General features: G+C 37.9%; 1 protein-coding gene and 1 non-coding gene across 3 annotated transcripts in view; both read right to left on the bottom strand.

The window, feature by feature from the left end:
- LOC115220412 (tyrosine-protein phosphatase non-receptor type 13) overlaps positions 1 to 23,086 on the bottom strand; it is a 278,782-nt gene that overhangs the window by 207,774 nt on the left and 47,922 nt on the right. The window lies entirely within an intron of this gene.
- On the bottom strand, positions 11,674 to 11,780 carry LOC115220647. Its single transcript, XR_003882574.1, has one exon. It is a non-coding gene; the product is annotated as a U6 spliceosomal RNA (small nuclear RNA).

Here is a 23,086-nt window from a genome sequence, read left to right as displayed (position 1 = left end):
TATAATAATAATAATAATGGTTTCAAATTTTGGCATAAAGGCCAACAATTTAGGGGGAGGAATGAGATGATTATGACAACCCCCAGTGCTCAACTGGTACTTATTTTATCAACCCTGAAAGGATAACAACAACTTTGTAGCACCTTGGGTAGGTGTCTTCTATTATAGCCTCAGGCTGACCAAAGCTTTGTGAGTGGATTTGGTAGATGGAAACTAAAAGAAGCCTGTTGTCTATATATATCTACGTACGTATGCATGTAGGAGTGCTTTTGTGTCCGTTTGTCTCCCATCACTGCTTGACAACCAGTGTTGACATGTTTACGTCCCTTTTATAACAATGACAACTTAGCAGTCCAGCGAAAAGAGACCAATAAAATAAGTACCAGACTTTTAAAAAATAAGTGCTGGGGTCGATTTGTTCAACTAAAATTCTTCAAGGTGGTGCCTACCCCATGGCTGTAGTCTAATGACAGAAACAAATAAAAAGATAAAAGAACTATTAGTTATTGTCGTCGTCATCATCGTTTAATGTCTGTCTTCCATGCTGGCATGAGTAATGATAATAAAATTTTAAATAATTTAAATTCTAAAAACTAAAATAGTGAAGGATAAAAAGTACTATTCGTTTTAGTGTTAAAAAAAAAAGACACTTAATAAAAGTGAGAGATCCGACAGGAAAATTTAGAAAATGTGAAGAGAAGATGACACCTTTTGGAGGAAAGAACAAAAAAAAAGAGAAGCAAAAGAATTTTTTTTTGAATTTCAAAATAAAAGTGATTTCACTGTATGCTAGCAGTGTTTGCGAAGGTATTGGCCAAGGTGCTAAGATATTGACCATGAGATGAGGACAAACCTGAATACGCTGGGCCTTGCAGCTCGGAGATTAAGATGGCTGGGATCGGCATTTATATTGTACTGGAGATTTGTCTAATTTGTGGCAACATGAGAGAAAATAGACTTCAAAACAATGATGATGAGGATGATAATGACTATAATGAGATGACAATAAGGATGATGACTAAATGACAATAATGATATATATATATAGGCACAGGAGAGGCTTTGTGGTAAGCAGCTTGCTTACCAACCACATGGTTCCAGGTTCATTCCCACTATGTGGCACCTTGGGCAAATGTCTTCTACTATAGCCTCGGGCCGACCAATGCCTTGTGAGCGGATTTGGTAGACAGAAACTGAAAGAAGCCCGTCGTACATATGTATATATGTGTGTGTGTGTGTATGTGTGTTTGTGTGCCTGTGTTTGCCCCCCCACCACATCGCTTGACAACCGATGCTGGTGTGTTTACGTCCCCGTAACTTAGCAGTTTGGCAAAAGAGACCGATAGAATAAGTATTAGGCTTACAAAGAATAAGTCCTGGGGTCGATTTGCTTGACTAAAGGCAGTGCTGCAGCATGGCCGCAGTCAAATGATTGAAACAAGTAAAGGCGTAAAAGAGTAAAGAGTGTATATACATACAATGAGGTAAAGAGGATCATGATGAAGATGACGATCAAGATGAGTTTGTCAATATTGAGGATGATGAGAATGTCAAGAAAGACAATGATAGAAATAAGGATAATGATGAGAAAGCTGGTGACCATGAGAGAGACAATGATGAAGATGACAATGGTGATAAGAATGACAACAATGAGAGCAATAAAAGCGACAATAATGACAGCAATGAGAATGACAAAGGTGGCAATGAGAATGATGATGACAACAAGGAGACCGACAATAATGACGGCAATAACACACAAGAATGACGGTAATGAGAATGACGGTAATGAGAATGACGATAGTGATGGCAATGAGGACAAAAATATTCCTTTCTACTGGAAGCACAAGGCTCCAAATTTGGGCGAAGGGTACTTCTAAAATTGGGGGAAGGGTACTTCTAACTGGTACTTATTTAATCGACCCTGAAAGGATGAAAGACAAAGCCAACCTCGGCAGCATTTGGACTCAGAATGTAGCAGCAGACAAAATACCTATTTCTTTATTACCCACAAGGGGCTACACACACATGTGACAAACAAGGACAGACAAACGGATTAAGTCGATTACATTGACCCCAGTGCCTAACTGGTACTTAATTTATCAACCCCGAAAGGATGAAAGACAAAGTCAACCTCGGCGGAATTTGAACTCACAACGTAACACAAACGAAATACCATTAAGCATTTCACCCGGTGTGCTAACGGTTCTGTTAGCTTGACGCCATAATGAGAACAGTAATAATGAGAGCAACGAGGATGATAATGACATGAGTGATTAGAATGGCAACAATAACATTAATGTGGGCAATGATGATGATGATGATGATTACGAAATATCAACAAGACTAGTCTTTTTAGGCTAGATTAAGAATACCAGAGATTAACCAGAAAACAAAACAAAAAGGAAAAGAAACAAGTAATTAAAGTGTTTTAAAAACTCTCAAGGACAACATCATCATCATCATCATTGTTCGACCGTGGTCGAGACAATGGAATTTACCATGCTACGCCAGACTTCATGGTCCATCATAGCATTACGGAGGTCCTGTTGCTGGATGCCTGTATCCCTGGAGATTACATCAGGGTAGGAGAGTGTGCGCCCTCTGGTATTGCAAGTAGATGGCTTCCAGAGGAGAAGAGTAGAAATTGCCTCGTTTTCAGCTCTACAACAATGTCCAGCAAACTGGACTCTCCTACCTTTCACAAGAAATGACACAGGTGGTAGTTTCCCATATATTTGCAAAGGGGGAGATAAATAGGGGATTTATGAAAGCTTCATGAACCATGATGTATAAGTAGAATAGAGTGTCCTGCCTCAGTTACAAGGGGGTTAACAAGGAAGTTTCAACACCTTTGCTTGACCTTCAAGAAATTACCAGACAAATCTCCTTAAGCCACACTGTTAGCTTTATCCTTTGGCACTTAAACTGGTCATATCTGGCACAAATATTCTGTCTTATGTTCAAACTGACCAGATCTGGCCTCTCACACCCATCCCACAATGTCATTCTAAATATATACAATCACATCATTGACATCTTGAAACTATGAGATAATGCACGATTAATTCAAAACAATGTGAATGAACAAGCTTTACATTTGATAGAGAAATATGAAGGGTTAAGCTTAATCCTTAATCCTTCAGCATTTAAACCCGTCATATCCAGCCCAAATATTCTGTTTTCTGCTCAAACTGACCAGATTCTGCTTCTCACGCCCTTCCTACAATGTTATCCTAAAAATAAACAACCTCATAATCGAAATCTTGAAGCTAGAAGATAATAAGTAATTAATTCAATAAATAATCAATAAATAAGCGTCACATTTCACAGAATAATCTGAAAGCTAAAGGGTTACAGAAAGAAGGATGCACTGGAAAATCTAATATTCCTTAAAAGACAAGATGGTCATGGCTAGAATGATTTTCATCAATCAGGGCTGGCCTTGGGCTATAAGAAATATTAAAAGACCATAGTAGACTGGAACCAAAAACCTATCAGCTGGTAGTCATCCAATGCCCTTCCCAGTCTGGCTTTCATTTTTTTATTTTTGGTTTTTTTTTTTTTTTTTTTGCTGCCACAACCAAACAAAATGGTGCGTCAAGTTTGTTGACAACTCATATTCTGACATTTAAAAATAAATAAGTAAAAAATAATTAGGAGAAAAAAAGGTCTGTTTTTACAACTGCAAGCTTTAATTGGAGTTAAAGAAAGGCCTGGGTGGGGAAAGAATTAACAGATGTTATTGATAAGAATCCAAAAATAGTCTTGAGTGATGGGCAAGGGATATGATGGTGGTGGTGATAATGATTCTAATTTTGGTACAAGGCTAGCAATTTTGAAAATAGGAGAAAGTTGATTACATCAACCCCAGCTGGTACTAATTTTATCGATCCCCAAAGGATGAAAGGCAAAAATTGCCCTTGGTGGTATTTGAACTCAGAACATAAAGCCAGAAAAAATGTTGTTAAGCCTTGTGTCCAGCTCTACCATTTTATCACTTTAACAGTCCTTTCTGGGGTCGTCATAGGCACAAGGCCTGAAATTTGGATGTAAGGAGCTGGTTGATTACACTGAGCCCAGGGCTCAACTGGTACTTATTTTATCAACCCCAAAAGATGTAAGGCAAAGTTGACCTCAGCAGAATTTGAAGTGAGAATGTAAAGAGCTGCAAGAAATGCTAAGCATTTTGTCCCATGTGCTAACGATCCTGCCAGTTCGCCGCCTTAGTAATAATAGCAATAAGCTTTCAACTAAAGGCACAAGGCCTGAAATTTTTGGAGAGGGGACTAATTGATTATATCGACCCCAGTGTTTCACTGGTACTTAATTTATTGACCCCAAAAGGATGAAAGGCAAAGCCGACCTCGGTGGAATTTGAACTCAGAACGTAGCGGCAGACAGGATGATAAAAATGAAAGACAATGTTCACCTCGGCAGAATTTGAACCCAAAACATAGAACTGGAAGAAATGCCACTAAGCGTTTTGTCCAATGCTCTTCTGATTTTGCCAGCTTGCTACTTTCGTTGATCTCTGATGATGATAACAACAACAACAGCAACAACAAAACTCATAAAATACTAGAATAGAAGGGGTCTGACTGTTTTTATAGAAACATCAAAGGGGATGTTTGACACATAACTGACTGAACTTGTTGGAGGTCCATGACAAAATGTTAAAATTTATTTACATTCATCATCAGCCACAATAACAACAACAACAGCAATAATCAAAAGATGCAATTTCAATAAATGGAATTAAAGATTGTTGGTGTTTGTTTTGTTTTAAAGAATTTAAAGAATATAAAAACACGAAGAAGAGGTTACAATCAAGTGATTTTTTTCCTACTTTCACCCCCACCACCAGCACTACCATCATCACCAGTGGCAACAAGAAAAAGAACAACAACACCGACAACAGCAATACCATTAGGAACAATATCACTTCCACCGACACAGTTTATACAGAAAACTAAAATTGTTGCACGTTGGGTAGAAAGAGCCAGGTGAGGTATCTTGAGGGAAAAACAGATGAGGAAAAATGGTGAGAGAAATATATTGGAGGGAGGGGTGGGAGAGTGGGGAGAGAGGGGGACAGGAAAGGGGGAGAGGAAAAGAAGGGGGAGAGAGGAAAAAGAAGGGGAGAGAGGAAAAAGAGAAGGGGAGAGAGAGGAAAAAGAGAAGGGGAAAGAGGAAAAAGAGAAGGGGAGAGAGGAAAAGAGAAGGGGAGAGAGAGGAAAAAGAGAAGGGGAAAGAGGAAAAAGAGAAGGGGAGAGAGGAAAAGAGAAGGGGAGATAGGAAAAGGAGAAGGAAAATAATAAGAGCAAGGGTGAAGGGTAGAAGAGCAAGGGGAAGGACAGGTTGGGAAAGAAGAATGAGGGTGAGGATAGAGCAAATAGACAAGAATGAGGAGGGAGAGAGAGGAGCGAGAGGGAAAGAGAAGAGTGGGGCAAAGGGAGAGGGGAGAGTGAAAACAAGTTAGGGGAGAGAAGAGAGCAAGGCAGAGAGAGAAGCAAGCTAGGGGAGAGGTGAGCCAAGGAAGAAAGAAGACTGGAGGGGAGTGAAGAAGAGAGAAGAGTGAGGTGAAGAGAAGAGACAGGAGGTGGAAGAGCAAGGGGTAAGAATGAGGAAGGCAGGAGGAGGAGAGTTAGGAGGGAGAGAGAAGAGCAAAGGGAGACGAAGAATGAGCAAGGAAGGGAAAAAAGAAAGAGAGAAAGAGAGAAAGAGAGAGAGAGGAGATTAAATGGGTAAAAACAAAAAGGAAAACAAAGGATTAATTACACACACACCACACACACACACACACACATGCATACATGCAAGAACAAAACATACAGACACAGACATGCAAAACACACATGTAAACACAAAGAATATAAACACACACACACACACACACACACATAGACACAAACATATACAAGCATGCAACACATGCATACACAAATAGATTTTCAAAAAAAAAACACATGAAATGCATACACACACACACACACCCACACACCCACACACACATCTAAAACCCAGACGCTTGCAACAGGATTAAGAAAGACTTAAGAACAATAAAATGAAGAAGAAAAAACCCCATTAAGAACTAAAAAACCAACAAAAAGTATTAACAAAAAAAAATGCGTATGCATGAATGAATGCATGTGTGCGTGTGTGTGTGTGTGAGTGAGTGCTTGTTAGTGCATCAGTGAACATGTGAGTGTGAATGCATGAGTGGCTGCGTGTAACCTGTTGGGAACTGCGTTTGAAACACTGCAGTGTTTATATTGGAAAGTGTTGTCTGTCTGTCTGTCTTATTGTAGAGTAATTACTTGATACAATAGCATTGATTACATAACAAACAAGTAAAAAAAAACAAAAAAAAACAATATCAAATGTTTCCAGAAAAATCTGTTCGAAAGAGAAAGAGAAAGAGAGAGGGAGTGGGGTAGGAGGGGCGGGGAGAGGGGGGAAAGACAGAATAAAGACAACAGAAAGCATAGAAATGAGCAGTAGTGGTGATGATGGTGGTGGTGGTGGTGGAAATAGTAATGATGATAACAATTATTATTAATCGTTATTATTATTAATAAGATGGTGAGCTGGCAGAATCATTAGCATGCTGGGGAAAATGCTTCACAGCATTTCGTTCACCTTTATGTTCTGAGTTCAAATTCCACAGACATCAGCTTTGCCTTTCGTCCTTTAGGGGGTAGTCGATAAAATAAGTACCAGTTGAGCCCTGGGGTCAATGTCTTAGCTCCCTCTCCTGAACTGAAATTTTAAAGCAATTATTACAAAAGAAAAAGGTTCTGGTTCTATTAAATTCTGAGTTCAAATCCTGCCAAAGCTGACTTGGCTTTCATCCCTTCTGGAGTCAATGAAATAAAGCCTTAACCAAATAGTTGGAGAAGATGGGGGTGACAATGGTACCAACTAACACCACTCCCTTCAAAGTTGCTGGCCTGGCACCAAAATTTGAAATCATGGTATGGTGACCAATTGGTAGACTCATTAAGGATGTTGGACAAAATGCTCAGTGACATTTCTTTTGGCTCTTCATGTTCTGAGAGTTCAAATCCCAGTGAGGTCAACTCTGTTGTCCTTTTAGTCTTCTAGAAATAACAACCAAATCTCCATCAAATTACGCTCTACTGTCTTAAAAAAAAGCAAGAACATCATTGAAGGGAGGGGTAACTGAGTTACATCAACCCTAATCCAAAAGGATCGAAAACAAAGTTGACCTCAGTGGTGTTTGAACTCAGGATGTACAAAGGTAGAATAAATACCAGTAAGAATTTTGTCCAACATTTTAATAACATTCTGGCAGCTCAAATTCAAATAAAGATTCCTGTTGTCAGCTACAAGAGCAGTGATAATATAGCAGTTAGTCCACAGGACCCCTTAAGGAACATGGAGCTGATTACAGAGTTTCTCTAGTGTGTAGCTATTCCTCCTTCGATGGGATGCCAATCTATTGCAGGATTAATCATTTTTGCCATTTGAATCATCTGAAGCAATGCAGAATGAAGTGTCTTGCTCAAGAACACAATGCATTGCCCGGCCCAGGAATTGAAACCACAATTTTACAATCATGAGTCCAACACCCTAACCACTAAGCAATGCACCTCCACAGCAATGTGAAATGAAGTGCTTTGCTCAAGAACACAATGCATTGCCCGGCCCAGGAATTGAAACCACAATCTTGCAATCATAAATCCAACACACTAAGCCATGTGCTTCCACAATGATAATATAATATTACCAGATTTACCACCATACAAGCCAACACTGTATACAGTGTAAACATGTAATGCTAACATTCAAACATCACCAATATCTTCCCAACTCTTGCTGCATCTCACATAGAATTTTCAGCCCTCCAAAGTTGTTTTGGTGTATAAGTCAACCTCTTACTCTCTCTTTTACTCTTTTACTTGTTTCAGTCATTTTGACTGTGGCCATGCTGGAGCACCGCCTTTAGCCGAGCAAATCGACCCCAGGACTTATTGTTTGTAAGCCTAGTACTTATTCTATCGGTCTCTTTTGCTGAACCACTAAGTTACGGGGACATAAAAACACTAGCATCGGTTGTCAAGCGATGTTGGGGAGACAAACACAGACACACAAACAGACACACAAACACACACATATATATATATACATATATACGACAGGCTTCTTTCAGTTTCTGTCTACCAAATCCACTCACAAGGTTTTGGTCGGCCCGAAGCAATAGTAGAAGACACTTGCCCAAGGTGCCATGCAGTAGGACTGAACCCAGAACAATGTGGTTTGTAAGCAAGCAACTAACCACACAGCCACTCCTACGTCTATGTTTTTTTTTTTTTTGAGGGCAGGGACTTTGGTCAGCAAAAATTAGAATTGTATGCCAGAACATACTGCATTTACAACGTTAGCAAAACACACAAACAAACATAGAAGAGAAAGTCCTTAAGTATGAAGGTTACATTGAATACTGAATTATATCTCGAAGCAAAAACAATAATAATGGTTCCAAATTTTGATACAGTAATTTGGGGGGAAGGGTAAGTCAATTATGTCAACCCTGGAGCTCAATGGATACTTATTTTATTGACCCCAAAAGGTAAAGTGAGCCTCAGCGGAATTTGAACTCAGAGCATACAGAGAGACAAAATGTTGCTTAGCACTTTGTCCAGCATGCTAACGATTCTGCCAGCTCGGTGCCTAAACAATAAAAATAATTTGGATGAGATGGTCATGGATGGAATGGATTTGATCAAAGACATGATCAGTCAGTTCTGACTAGGATTAAAACAAACAAACAAACATGTGGAGGTACAAAATGAGAAAGACAATCCAAGAAATGGGTCACCATTAAGAATGATGAATTGGAAAATTGTATGAAGAAGGTAGCTGTGTGAAAAAGCCATTGACTGTAATCTATGTTATATAGAGCCATAAACATTGATTGCTATCAATAACAGCATCTGAATGAATCATCGGAGAATGTCATTAGGAGAAGTAAATGGAGACAATTGAAGAAGAAACAAAGACGGAAAGAAAGAAAGAAAACAAAAAGAAAGGGAAAAAAACAACACAGAAATGGAAACTTGTGTTAGTATGTATATGTATGTATGTGTATGTATATACATATATATATATATATATGTATATATATATATATATACATGCATATCATATATATGTATATATGTGTGTGTGTGTGTATATATATGTATGCATATATATATATATATGTATGTATGTATTTATTATATATGTATACATATGTGTGTGTATACATATGTGTGTGTATATATATGTGCGTGTATATGTGTGTATATATATGTGTGTGTGTGTGAGCGTATATATATGTTTATTTGTAGATGTGTATATGTATGTTACCTGTATATGTGTATGGGTTTGCGTGTGCACATATTTGTTAGACACTTCTAATAACGGTAGGTCTACAAAATGCAATCTCTGGTTGATTACTTCAAATACAATAAGCAAAGTGCTTCTTTTTACATGTGAAATTGCATGATTATTCCTTAATCACAGTATTACAGGAGTTGTTAATGAGTCGTGTGCGTAATATAGATACGTATAAATATACGTGAACATATACAAAAGCAAACACGTGTTCATACTTATAAGTATATACTTACATAGACAAACACACCCATGCATACACACAAATACATAATATACCTATATACACATACATTTATACACACACATATGCATACACCTGTATGCACCCAAACACACATACACACATATATATATATATATATACATGCATATCATATATATGTATATATGTGTGTGTGTGTATATATATGTATGCATATATATATATATATGTATGTATGTATTTATTATATATGTATACATATGTGTGTGTATACATATGTGTGTGTATATATATGTGCGTGTATATGTGTGTATATATATGTGTGTGTGTGAGCGTATATATATGTTTATTTGTAGATGTGTATATGTATGTACCTGTATATGTGTATGGGTTTGCGTGTGCACATATTTGTTAGACACTTCTAATAACGGTAGGTCTACAAAATGCAATCTCTGGTTGATTACTTCAAATACAATAAGCAAAGTGCTTCTTTTTACATGTGAAATTGCATGATTATTCCTTAATCACAGTATTACAGGAGTTGTTAATGAGTCGTGTGCGTAATATAGATACGTATAAATATACGTGAACATATACAAAAGCAAACACGTGTTCATACTTATAAGTATATACTTACATAGACAAACACACCCATGCATACACACAAATACATAATATACCTATATACACATACATTTATACACACACATATGCATACACCTGTATGCACCCAAACACACATACACACATATATATATATATATATATAGATAGATAGATAGATAGATAGATAGATAGATAGATAGATAGATAGATAGATAGATAGATAGATAGATAGATACACAGACACAAACATATACCCACGCAAAATACACATTTTAAAAATGGATTCCTCGTTAACACACTTATATTTTGTCTGTATTTTAACAGTGCTATCTTCAACGAAGCAGACTAACTCCACCTTAAAAGATATTTGATGCAGCTTTTCTTTGATCACAATTATCTTGTGTCTAACACTGTGTGTGTGTGTGTGTGTGTGATAAACACACACATACATGCAAGCATGCAGACACACACACACACACATATGCAAGCATGCAGACACACACACACAAAATAAATAACAGCTGAGAAAGTTAGGGCTGTTTGACTTAAGTTTCACTGTTGCAATTTCTTCGTGAATAACACCCTTTTAAAATATGTGGTTACATGTAAGTGTGTGTGTGTGTGTGTGTGTACATAAATAGGTACAAGTGCATTACTCTTGAAGAAACAGCAAGATTGAAACTCAAGTCAAATAACTCAAAATTAACTTGAATTAGCTGTTATTTATTGTGTTGTGCTGTGATAACTCCTACAAGTACATCGAATATAATAATATAAACTTGGCTACTTACGAGTAAATTATTACAAAGAGACTATTATTTGTGTCTGGTGTAGCTGTTTGAATCATAATGTTTACAATAATCATGTTTACATAAAAACTGGCACTTTACTTTGGCTTTCTGAGGTAGACTCTGAGGCTTACAGGTGTGTGATTTCATGTTGAAGGTTTTATTAAAGGTAAAGTTACCTTTAGTTGTTATTCACCCATTAACTGCCAAATTCTTTTTATTCGTATTTTTTGGCTTTGCCCGGTGTCTTGGGAGTTAAAATAATATATAATCTTTTACTCTTTTACTTGTTTCAGTCATTTGACTGAGGCCATGCTGGAGCACCACCTTTAGTTGAGCAAATCGACCCCAGGACTTATTCTTTGTAAGCCTAGTACTTATTCTATCGGTCTCTTTTGCCAAACCACTAAGTTACAGGGATGTAAACACACCAGCATCGGTTGTCAAGCGATGTTGGGGGGGACAAACACAGACACACAAACATATACACACACATACATATATACAATGGGCTTCTTTCAGTTTCCGTCTACCAAATCCACACACAAGGCTTTGGTCAACCCGAGGCTATAGTAGAAGACACTTGCCCAAGGTGCCATGCAGTGGGACTGATCCCGGAACCATGTGGTTGGTAAGCAAGCTACTTACCACACAGCCACTCCTGCGCCTATTAAAAATATGGAACACTTCGCGAATTTGCATGTCATCCTTGCGCAGAGGCCATGCTAAACTTCTCTGTACCGTTCCAATTTTAGAATATGTACCGCCATAGCTAGTATTTAAATTTTCTTCACATGTGAATTAGTTTGGAAATTATGATAAATTTTTCGAAAAGTCCCAAATGGGAATCGCTGAAAAAAAGCATATTTATCCTTTTCTATCTAATTGCAATAATAAACATTTTAGTTTTTTTTTTTAAATTATAGTATCAAATGAATGCAAATGTGTATGAAATATCAATGAATGATATAATAGATGGGAAATGCAAAAAAAAAAAAAAACCTTTCCAAATTTTTGTAGTTCAAAAATTGCAATTTATGACATAAAATGTCCTCTAGAATCAGCCAGAGCTCATAACGACAAACTTTAACTCCTAAATATTGTTAAACACACCTCTTCAAATGCAATGTACTTAAGCAATTCATTTTAAATATTACGAACAACTGGTAGTGAGACTGTTTTTTAGCAGATCCCCAAATGGGGCACAATGGCAGGCAATGGGTTAAAGGTAATTAAAGGTAAATGTAAAGGTAGTTGTTATTAAAGATAAAGGTAAAGGTTACCTTCTTGAGTCTTGCCGACTCATAAGGGCCGGTTTCCCAGCTTTCATGGCATATAAATTCCCCACCTGAATGGGATGCTGGTCCATTGCTCATTTTTGCCAGCTGAGTGGACTGGAGCAACGTGAAATGAAGTGTTTTGCTCAAGAACACAATGCGTCGCCCAGCCTAGGAATTGAAACCATAATCTTACGATCATGAGTCCAACACCCTAACCACTAAGCCACATGCCTCCACTCATCTGGTGGTGGGGTCCTGGTTCAAGAGTTCCAGAGTTTTGAGGAGTGCGGAACCACCTCTTAGCCACTATTGCCCAGCGTAATAGCACCTGTCAGCATCTCAGTTATGGGTCAATTAACATATTAAGGCTTGCTTACTTATGCAGGTGAAAACTGGATCCAGCAGGTTCTGCTGAAGAAAACCTTAACGGTTCAATGGAGGGATAGGCAACTGCAGTGATGCATTATGGAGTGCAGAGAGCAAGATGAAGTAAGGCATCTTGGTCATTCACTGCATCTGTCACCATCCGCAGTTGTCTTGACCTTGCCTTGCCACTGGATTGAAGATGATCATCACAGGCTAGAGAGTGACGTTGATGGTGTGCAACTCTATTTTAAACAAAAGGATGACTAAATGGTCCTCATCACTCCAACAGACGAATGTAATGGTACATTAGTTCTGTTTCGTGAGTTTCTTTTTAAATGGCATATTCGCTCACTCTGTAAGCAAGGTGAACTTGGTTCATGTAATATCTGTGCAGTTTATGTAGTTTTTCTTGGTGCTGCATTTGCAGCACCTGTGTGGGTCATGAACTGTATGGTGACCCCAAAAGAGCAGATGGCATGGAAAAAAAAAAAACCACCCAGCACACACTGTAAAGTGATCGGCATTAGGAAGGGTGTCTGGCCGTAAAAACCATGTCAAAGCAGAGACTGGGGCTCAGTGTAGTCAATGGCTACTTTGGTTTCTGTTAAACCATCCAACCAATGCTAGCATTGAACACGAATGTTAAATGATGATGATGGATCTCAAATTTTAAAATATGTGCACCATAATCCTGCGTGTTGATAAGTGGCAGCTAAAAGGGGTCGTAATACATTTGAAAACAGTAGAAACCAAAGAAAACTCGGGATGTTCTGAGTCAAAACAAGAAAATTAATAATAATACAAATAATAATTCAAACAGAGAATTAAATTTTGAGCTGTGAAGAAGAGAAATCTAACATCCCAGGCAGAGTGCTCTACTGAGTAAAGAAAGAAAAAATATCAACTTTTCTTTCAAAGAGTTCTTCCCAAAAACACACAGCTTAAAAATTTATTCCACTGTTTGAATTCTGTGTAAATATGTTGATTTAATGAGTTGCAAACACTGTTTGTGCCAGTTTTTAAAAAAACAAAAACTTTGTAGTGTTTATGCTTTTTCTTCTCTTTTTTTCTTCTTTCTTTTTTCAGGCTGTTGTGTCTTAAATACCAAGTTGGGTTCCACATCCTGTTAGTCACATGAAAGACAAAATTCATCCCCATTTCCATCCTGCCATCATCTAGTCCATACAGAAACATAAGCTTAATAATTTAGTTTCTTTCAAGTAATAAGCCCTTGAAGAAATATATTAAATTATATTTGGTGGCTGTCTTTGTTTAACCCCTCAGCTGTTATTTCTAGCTGGCTGAATGACCATGTAGAGTAGTGGTTCTCAATTAGAGTCCATATAAGATTTTTGGAGGTCCATGGAACAAAATAGTAAATTGGAGACCCACAAAAGTATTTTAAGGGTCTCTGAAAAAATTTTGTTTCAGATGTATTGGTATGTGTTGCAAGAAACAGCTATGTTTCTCTAACATTTTACATAGTTCAACCAACACAAATTAATGTGTGGAAAATAAAATAGGAATTTTGAAAGAATTTTTAAATATCGAATGGCTTTGGGGTTCCCCCAGAATAAAATAGTAATCAAAGGGGTTCATAGATAAAAAAGGGTAGAGAAACCTGAGTAGAGAATCCTTTTTTTGGCTCACTGTTTTGGAAGGCAAAGAGAAATATAGTTTATTGACCAACCTTAACCCTAAACATAACTATCAGGGTTCCACAGTAGGGGTCTTAATCCCTCCCTCTAGCGCCACCGCCAAGTTTCAGAGCGGGTGATAGACCGGAAATAAAGAGAAAGTTAAAAGAGAAGAAAGCAACACAAATACTGCAATATAGTTAGTCTGGTTGTCTGCTGTTTTAATTATCTATACCACTCATAATAATAATAATAATAATAATAATACTCCTTTCTACTGTAGGCACAAAGCCTGACATTTTGGGAAAGGGGGCACTAATCAATTACATCAGCCCAAGTGCTCAACTGGTACTTATTTAACTGATGCCGAATGGAGAAATGGTGAAGTCAATCTTGAGAGAATGTGAAACTAGTACGCACAGACGAAATGTCACGAAGTATTTTATCTGTTATGTTAATGAGTCAGCCAGTTCACCACCTCCTTAATAATAATGATCCTTTCTACTGGAAGCACAAGGCCTCAAATTTGAGGGAAAGGATTAAATCGATTACATCGACGCCAGTATGTAACTGGTACTTGTTTAATCGACCCCCCCCCCCAAAAGGATGAAAGGCAAAGTCAACCCCAGCAGTATTTGAACTCAGAACGTGAAGACAAACGAAATACCACCAAGCATTTTGCCCAATATGCTAATGATTCTGCCAGCTCACTGCCTTGTAGTAGTAATAATGATGATGATGATGATGATGATGATTCCAAATTTTGGCACATGGCCAGCAATTTCGGGGAAGTGAGTAAGTTGACTATATTGACTGTAGCGTACTTCATTAGTACTCTATTTTACCACCCTCAGAGGGGTATAAGACAAAGTTGAACTTAGCAGAATTTGAATTCAGAGCTAAAATTATTGATTCTGACTTTGGTACAATGCCAACAATTTTCGGAAGGTGGGAGCTAGTCAATTCCATCCCAGTATTAATTTTGGAGGGATTTGAACTCAGAATGTAAATGATCAGAACAAATACTGCTAGACATTTTTTTCTAACGCTCTAACAACTGTTCCAGCTTAATACAAATAATAACAAGAGCACTCAGAGAGCGCAAACCTCTGCCAAGGCAACACCAATGTCCTCTCAACGATTAACTGGAGATGATTTTTAAAATGAGAATATCTGAAATAAACTCGACTGCTCTCATAAATGAAAATACCAAAAATGAACCCAATCGCTCTCAAAAATTAAGTAAAAACAGAGGAAAAGTAATCCAGAATCCTTGTCTGGTACCAGGTCAATCCCAAAATTTAATCAGTTCATGCCAGCCACAATGCCAAACACCCCTGAAAGTTTCATCTGAATCTATCCAGCAGTTCTTGAGATATCTTGCCCATGGACAAACAAACAAACACGACTGAAAACAATACCTCCACCTTCACTGAGGCAGAGATAATAATGATAATAATAATAATAATAATTTTGACACAAGACCAGCAATTTTAGGGGAGGAGGCAAGTCAGTTACACCAACCCCCAATGCACCACTGGTACTTATTTTATCAACCCCAAAAGGATGAAAGGCTAAGTTAACCAAGGCAGAATTTGAACTTAGAAAGTAAAGAGCCAGAAAAGAAATGCTGCTAAGCATTTTATCCAACATGCCAACCATTCTGCCATAACAAAGTTATTTTCAGTGAATACTACATCCATTCAGTTATAAAATGAGAAACATATTTAACCCAGTAATTGCTATAAAGTTAATGAATGAAAACAAAAGGAAAATTTTTGTCTACACATTCAACCAGTATTTCAATGTATTTTGTAGTACTAACTATTATAGTCACCAATACAGACTATTATAGTCACCAATACAAACATTTGGATAGATTTCTCTATACAAATGTGGCTGGTTAGTATTTGAATATATTTTATAGTAATAACTATTACAGAGACCAATGCAGATTGTCGACATATATGACTATATTTGAACACATTTTTCTTTCTCTCTTTATGTGTGTGTGTGTGTGTGTGTGTCTGGTTGGTTAGTATTAGGATATACTTTATAGTCAAAGCTAATACAGTGACCAACTCTGTGTCGACAAATACAGCCATGAACATATTTTTTTCCTCTCTCTCTTTCTCTCCATATATATATATATATCCAAAACAGTTACAAAGAATCCAGAGATTGATACATTTTTTTCAAATTTTTCTTTTAATTTTACAGTTATACAGCATACCAAGTTAGTTGGTAGTGAAATTGCATTTACCCATCAAAAGAATTACAGCAGGATTGCCAACACTAAGCAATCATTGATGTTTCTGACTAATTGGTGTGGCTAGCTGGGACCTGGAATATGCCTGAGAACTATTAGGGTACCTGGCTGGAAAATTTATCCCTATATACTCCTCTTTATATATATACACAAACCTGTGCCGGTGGCACGTAAAAAGCACCCACTACACTCACAAAGTGGTTGGCGTTAGGAAGGGCATCCAGCTGTAGAAACACTGCCAGATCAAACTGGAGCCTGGTGTAGCCTCCTGGCTTCCCAGACACTGGTTGAACCGTCCAACCTGTGCTAGCACAGAAAACAGACGTTTAAACGAGGATGATGATGATGATGACACACACATATATGTATGTGTGTGTGTTGTGTGTGTGTGTGTGTGTGTGTGTGTGTGTGTCTGGCTGTTTAGTATTTGGGTTATTTCATAGTAATAGCTATCAGAGTGACCAACACAGATCGTGTTGTCATATATAACTGTTTAAACATATTTCTCTCTTTACATACGTGTAATTGGTATTTCAATATATTTTGCAATGATAACTATTATAATCATATGCAACTGTGTGCAAATGTGAACGTTTTTCTCTGCATAGCTGGTCAGTATTGGAAACATCTTGTACTACTAACTTTCATTCTAGCCACTGATAACTATACAAAATGATGCTGTGACCTCCAGCAAAATCTACAGACAAACACAGATTAAAGGAGGGTGTTGCTATATGGTACTTAAGCTTACTAGAAATAGCAGCCAAATCTCCCTCAAATTCTACTCTACAGTTTTGAAAAGGAGGAAGGCATAATGACAGTGTAGCCCTAGATATGAAAACCTAAACTGACACTCCATCAGGGCTCCAGTTGATCCGATCAACGAAACAGCCTGCTCATGAAATTAACATTCAAGTGGCTGAGTACTCCACAGACATATGTACCCTCAATGTAGTTCTCGGGGAGATTCAGCATGACACAGAACGTGACAAGGCTGGCACTTTTAAATACAGGTACAACCCATTTTAGCCAGTTGAGTAAACTAGAACAATGTGAAATAAAGTGTCTTGCTCAAGGACACACCACACCTCCAGGAATCGAACTCACAGCCTTATGGCCACAAGCTGAATACTCTAACCTAAGCTACATGCCTTCACAGTCCTAGATCTATTGTCTGAATGAAAGACAGAACTGTCATGGCTGAAACGTCTTTGATCATAGGTCAGTTCAGTCAGGGCTGACCTGGGGTTAAGTAATAACAATGACTGCTTGTCGATGGTCCTCAACGTGACGAAAGCATGATGTGTGGATTTGTAAATTCCACTGCAATGCTTTAAATTAGTTACTTATTTAACGGATGCCATAGGTTTGTGCAAACAGAACTGACCAAGGGGCTACACATCAACCACAATGATAACGATGACAACAAAGATGATGATGATGATGATGATGATGACAATGACGCAGGCCAACAAGATTAGAATCAGCTGATGATAACAATGACGGTGGCGGCGGTGGTGGTGGTGGTGCTGTTAGCAAGAACAAGAAGACAGGGGAAGTGAGGAGAGAAATGGCAGTGTGCCACTGTCATTCAAAAGCCGGAATTGTAACAAGCAAGGAAATCCTGAATGGTTTAGATGACTATCAGAACAAGCATAATTAAAGTAAGAGGCAGACAAACAGTAGCACACACACATACGTATACAGATATAGATATGCACTTTATGCAAACACACACACACACACACGACATAGTGAGTGGGGCTGTTGATATCACACTTTCATACCCTAATGTGCATACGCATGCATACAAAAAGCAGGAAGTTTGGTACGAAGGAAGAAAAAAAAGAAAGGTCATCAAACCACGAAGCATAAAACCACAATTATATTACTACCACTTGTAGTACTAATACCGTTACTACTACTATTACTACTATCGTTATGAACTTCACCTATATTACAATAAATGGCGTTATTTCATGCCTCAGATAACTTTGACAGTGGAAGGAATTTTGGTTCAATTGGGAACATCAATGGCAGATGAGAACATTAAAAGGCAATTGTAGGTTTTATAGTGTTAATGTGTGTGTGTACCCGCGCACACTCGCATTATATACATATAAATATATACGTTATTTGTTTACCATATGTATGAGTATGTGTGTGCAAGTGTGTATATATATATATATATATATATATATATATATATATATATACACACACATTATATCCTTTCTTAACCACAGATTGCATGTACAAAGATAAAGGGTAGTATGTTTAAAAGGAACAATCAGTACATACAGAACTAGTAACATTATATATATATATATGTATATATATATATATATATATATATATATATATATATATATATATATATATAGAGAGAGAGAGAGAGAGAGAGAGGAGAGAGAGAGAGAGAGAGAGAGAGAGAGATACATGCAGAATAACACATACACATAAATGTGCTTACACAGAGTGTGGCAGGCATTTGCGACTAAACTTTGGCAGGACATTAATGCAAGACAACCTGACCTAATATCAGGTCATCTTGCAGATATGGCATCAAATGCCAAATTATAAGTCCATCATTTGTTGTTTCTTACACAGGCACAAGGCCCAAAATATAAGGGGAGGCGCTTAGTCAATTAACTTTATGCCAGTACTTGACTGGTATATGATTTAATCAACCCTGGCAGAATGAAAGACAAAGTCAGCTTCAGCAGAATTTGAACTTGAAACAGAAAGACAGACAAAATGCTGCTAAGCACTTTTTAGCCAGTGTGCTAACGATTCCGCCAGCTCACCACCTGAATAAAATTAATAATAGTAATAATAATGATGAGGACTTCACATTTTGGTACAAGGCCAGCAATTTCAGGTGGAGAGAGTAAGCTGATTACATCAACCCCAGTAGTCAACTGGTACTTATTTTATCAATCCTGAAAGCAAAGTCAACACTCGACGGAATCTGAACTCAGAATTTGCAGACAGATATATAAGCACCATTCATGCGTGGGTCATTGCTAGTGCTGCCTGACTGTCTCCCCGTGCAGGTGGCACGTAAAAAGCACCATCCAAATGGGGTCGATGCCAGTGCCACCTGACTGGCTCCCGTGCCGGTGGCATGTAAAAAGCACCCTCTACACTCTTGGAGTGGTTGGCATTAGGAAGGACATCCAGCTGTAGAAACTTTGCCAGATCAGATTGGAACCTGGTGCGACCTCCTGGCTTGCCAGTCCCCAGTCACACCGTCCAACCCATGCCAATGTGAAAAACAGTCATTAAATGATGATGATGATGCTGATTATTAATTGCTGCTAAGCATTCTGCCCAGAATGCTAATGATTCTGTTAGCTCACCACTTTAACAACAACAACAACAACAATAATAATAATAATAATAATCCTTTCTACTATAGGCACAAGGCCTGAAATTTTGGTGGAGAGGACTAATAGATTACATCAACCCCAATGATCAACAGGTACTTAATTTATTGACCCTGAAAAGATGAAAGGCAAAGTCGACCTTGGCGGAATTTGAACTCAGAATGTAGTCACAGGCAAAATACCGCTAAGCATTTCATCTCGTGTGCTAATGATTCTGCCAGCTTACTGCCATAATAATAATAATAATAATAATAATAATAATCCTTTCTACTGGAAGCACAAGTCCTCAAATTTGGGGGAAGGGATTAAATTGATTACATCGACCCCAGTGCATAACTGGTACTTAGTTTATCGACCCTAAAAGGATGAAAGACGAAGTTGACCACGGTGGAATCTGAACTCAGAAAGTAATGACAGATGAAATACCACTAAGCATTTCGCCTGGAATGCTAATGTTCCTGCCAGCTCATTGCCTTAATAATGATAATAGTAATAATAATAATAATAATATAATAATAATAATAATGATGATGATGATGATGATGATGATGATGATGATAATTTCTAACAGTTACATGGCCTCAATGTTTTCTAGGGAATGAGCAATCAAACTGTCTCCAGATATTTCTGTTGTAGTAATTCCAGTCATTATCTACATTAGTTAGATTAATTAGCAGCAAAGAAATTAGAAGTAAATTACATTGGCTGTGAATGTTAAGATGTCAGAATACTGATGATATGAGGAGGTGATGTGTTCAAAGCTTGAGACATGCAACCCATTAAGTTATGATCCTTAGGAGAAGATAAGAAGCTGTTACCAAGTTTTCAGAATATTATATACTAAACCAATCTCCAAAATATGATTTACAAACTAGTTTTGCTGACTATTTCTAAATTAAATCCAAGATCGTGGTTTCCCCAGTCTCATGGCCATGTGGATAGTTCAATGCGTCTCAATGACCCTAAGAGCTAAGTCAGTGGAGTACAACCTCCTGGGAAGGTCTCCCATACTAGACAGGTCAAAGAGTAAAGGTCACAATAATATGGACCATCTCTTCCCCAAGGTAAAAATGAGCTTGCATTGAGGACCAACACCCCTTCCTGGGTGTACAAGCTCCTAGGAAGGTCTCCCATACTAGACAGGTCAAAGAGTAAAGGTCACAATAATATGGATCATCTCTTCCCCAAGGTAAAAATGGGCTTGCATTGAGGACCAACACTCCTTCCTAGAAAAAAGTAAAATTGGAGAAGCATCAATCCCATTCAAGACCAACAAGACCTGAGAGAGGAAAGACAATCTAGAGTGGAGAAAAGTCATCGATGGCTTGTGGTCCATATGAAGTGAAGGGCTAACGGAAGAATGGATAAGCCACAAGAATGTCAAAAATGATTGGTTGAATATTTTATGATAATGGTGCATCTGGTAAAAATATGAAGACCTCAAAAAGAGAAATTTTCTCTGGATGATAGGAACCTCTAAAAAGGAGAACAGCTTAAAATCTTACTGTAGATTTATGATAATGACAAAATTTATTCTGCTTCCATTAGTTTATGTGACTGACAACAGGTACAAAACACCTCCCAATTACATGGTTGAATAATTTAGGAGACGGAAGGTAAGAGGTAATCAACTGGTGTAAAAAAAACCCAGCTGAGCTGACAATAAAGTTCCTGCTTCTCCCTATTTTTAATCTGCTAATTATATTATCAGCGTAAGACAATCAATGAAACCAGTTGAGGAGTTCAGCAATTTATATCCTGTCATAGGCAGTATGTCATATCCATGATCAAGTTCAGTAACTCTCTATAACCAAATCCACCAAGTTCTAATTAGATACCAGAAGGTGGTAATTGTTCACTGCTGTAACCAGTGGCATCACTGTGAAATCCACCTAGTTCAATTTAGATATCATCATTATCAGCAATTTTTTTTTCCTCGCCCTTTTCAAGCCTAGCCAGGCTCATGGGCCCAGTTTCCCGGTTTCTATGGCGTATGTGTTCCCCCCAGCTGGACAGGACGCCAGTCCATTGCGGCGCTACCCAAGAAACAGGAAGAAAGAGTTAGAGAAGGTTGGGGCAAAAGAGTACAACAGGGGTCGCCACCACCCCCTGCTGGAGCCTCATTGAGCTTTAGGTGTTTTCGCTCAATAAACACACACAACACCTGCTCTGGGAATCAAAACCGCGATCCTCCGACTGTGAGTCCACTCCCCGAACCACTGGGCCAGTGCGCCTCCACATTATCAGCAATAGCAGCATTTAATGTCTGTGTTCGATGCTGGCATGGGTTGAACACTGACAGAATAGGATGTGTCCAAGGACTGCATCATTCTCCAAAAGCTAATAACTGCTCATGAGCGTAACCAACTGAACCACAGTGGAATTCACCTAGTTCTAATTAAATACAATAAAGTGATAACTGTTCACTGCAGTATCCAAATGCCATCACTGCAGAATCTGGAATCCACTGAGTTCTAATCAGATACCACAAGGCAGTAATTGTTCATTACTGTAACCAGTTCCATCTCTGTGGAATTGGAGAATGGTGTATAAGAACAGTTATTAAGACTGATTTCAAACTCTCCTGTGAGAAAAGCTGCTAGTAATAGACTAACACAGCACTTTGAGACTTAGATGGGGGTTAAGGCTTAACCCTTTAGCATTCAGATCATTCTATCAAATGTAATCCTTATTTATTACCTCCGCCAAGGAAGGAGGTTATGTTTTCATCGGCGTTGGTTTGTCCATCTGTCCATCTGTGTGCAAAATAACTCAAAAAGTTGTGAACAGTATTTGATGAAACTTGCAGGAGAAGTTGGTAATGACACAAGGAACAGATGATGAAATTTTTGTAGTGATCTGGGAATTTTCATGGATTCTTGAAGGATTTTCCATTTGTTATATTTACTTTACATGAAGTATTACAATGTTACGTTCTTTGATTATCTCCCTTGAAAACACGTTCATCATTTCTACATAACCTATGGTGGCATTGCGGTTTCCAAAGTTTATTTTCATTTCACTATTAGTAATTTTACTCGTGTATCTATCTTAAAATGAACTGCTTGGCAGAAGTCTGCACTCTGAGTGCTTTTTCTAGTTCACATTGTTTTGAATTAATCAAGCATTAACTCATAGCTTTGA

This window comes from Octopus sinensis, linkage group LG16, assembly GCF_006345805.1.
Source record: "Octopus sinensis linkage group LG16, ASM634580v1, whole genome shotgun sequence".
In the NCBI taxonomy this organism is placed as follows: Eukaryota; Metazoa; Mollusca; class Cephalopoda; order Octopoda; family Octopodidae; genus Octopus; species Octopus sinensis.
This window is presented reverse-complemented; position numbering and strand designations above follow the sequence as displayed.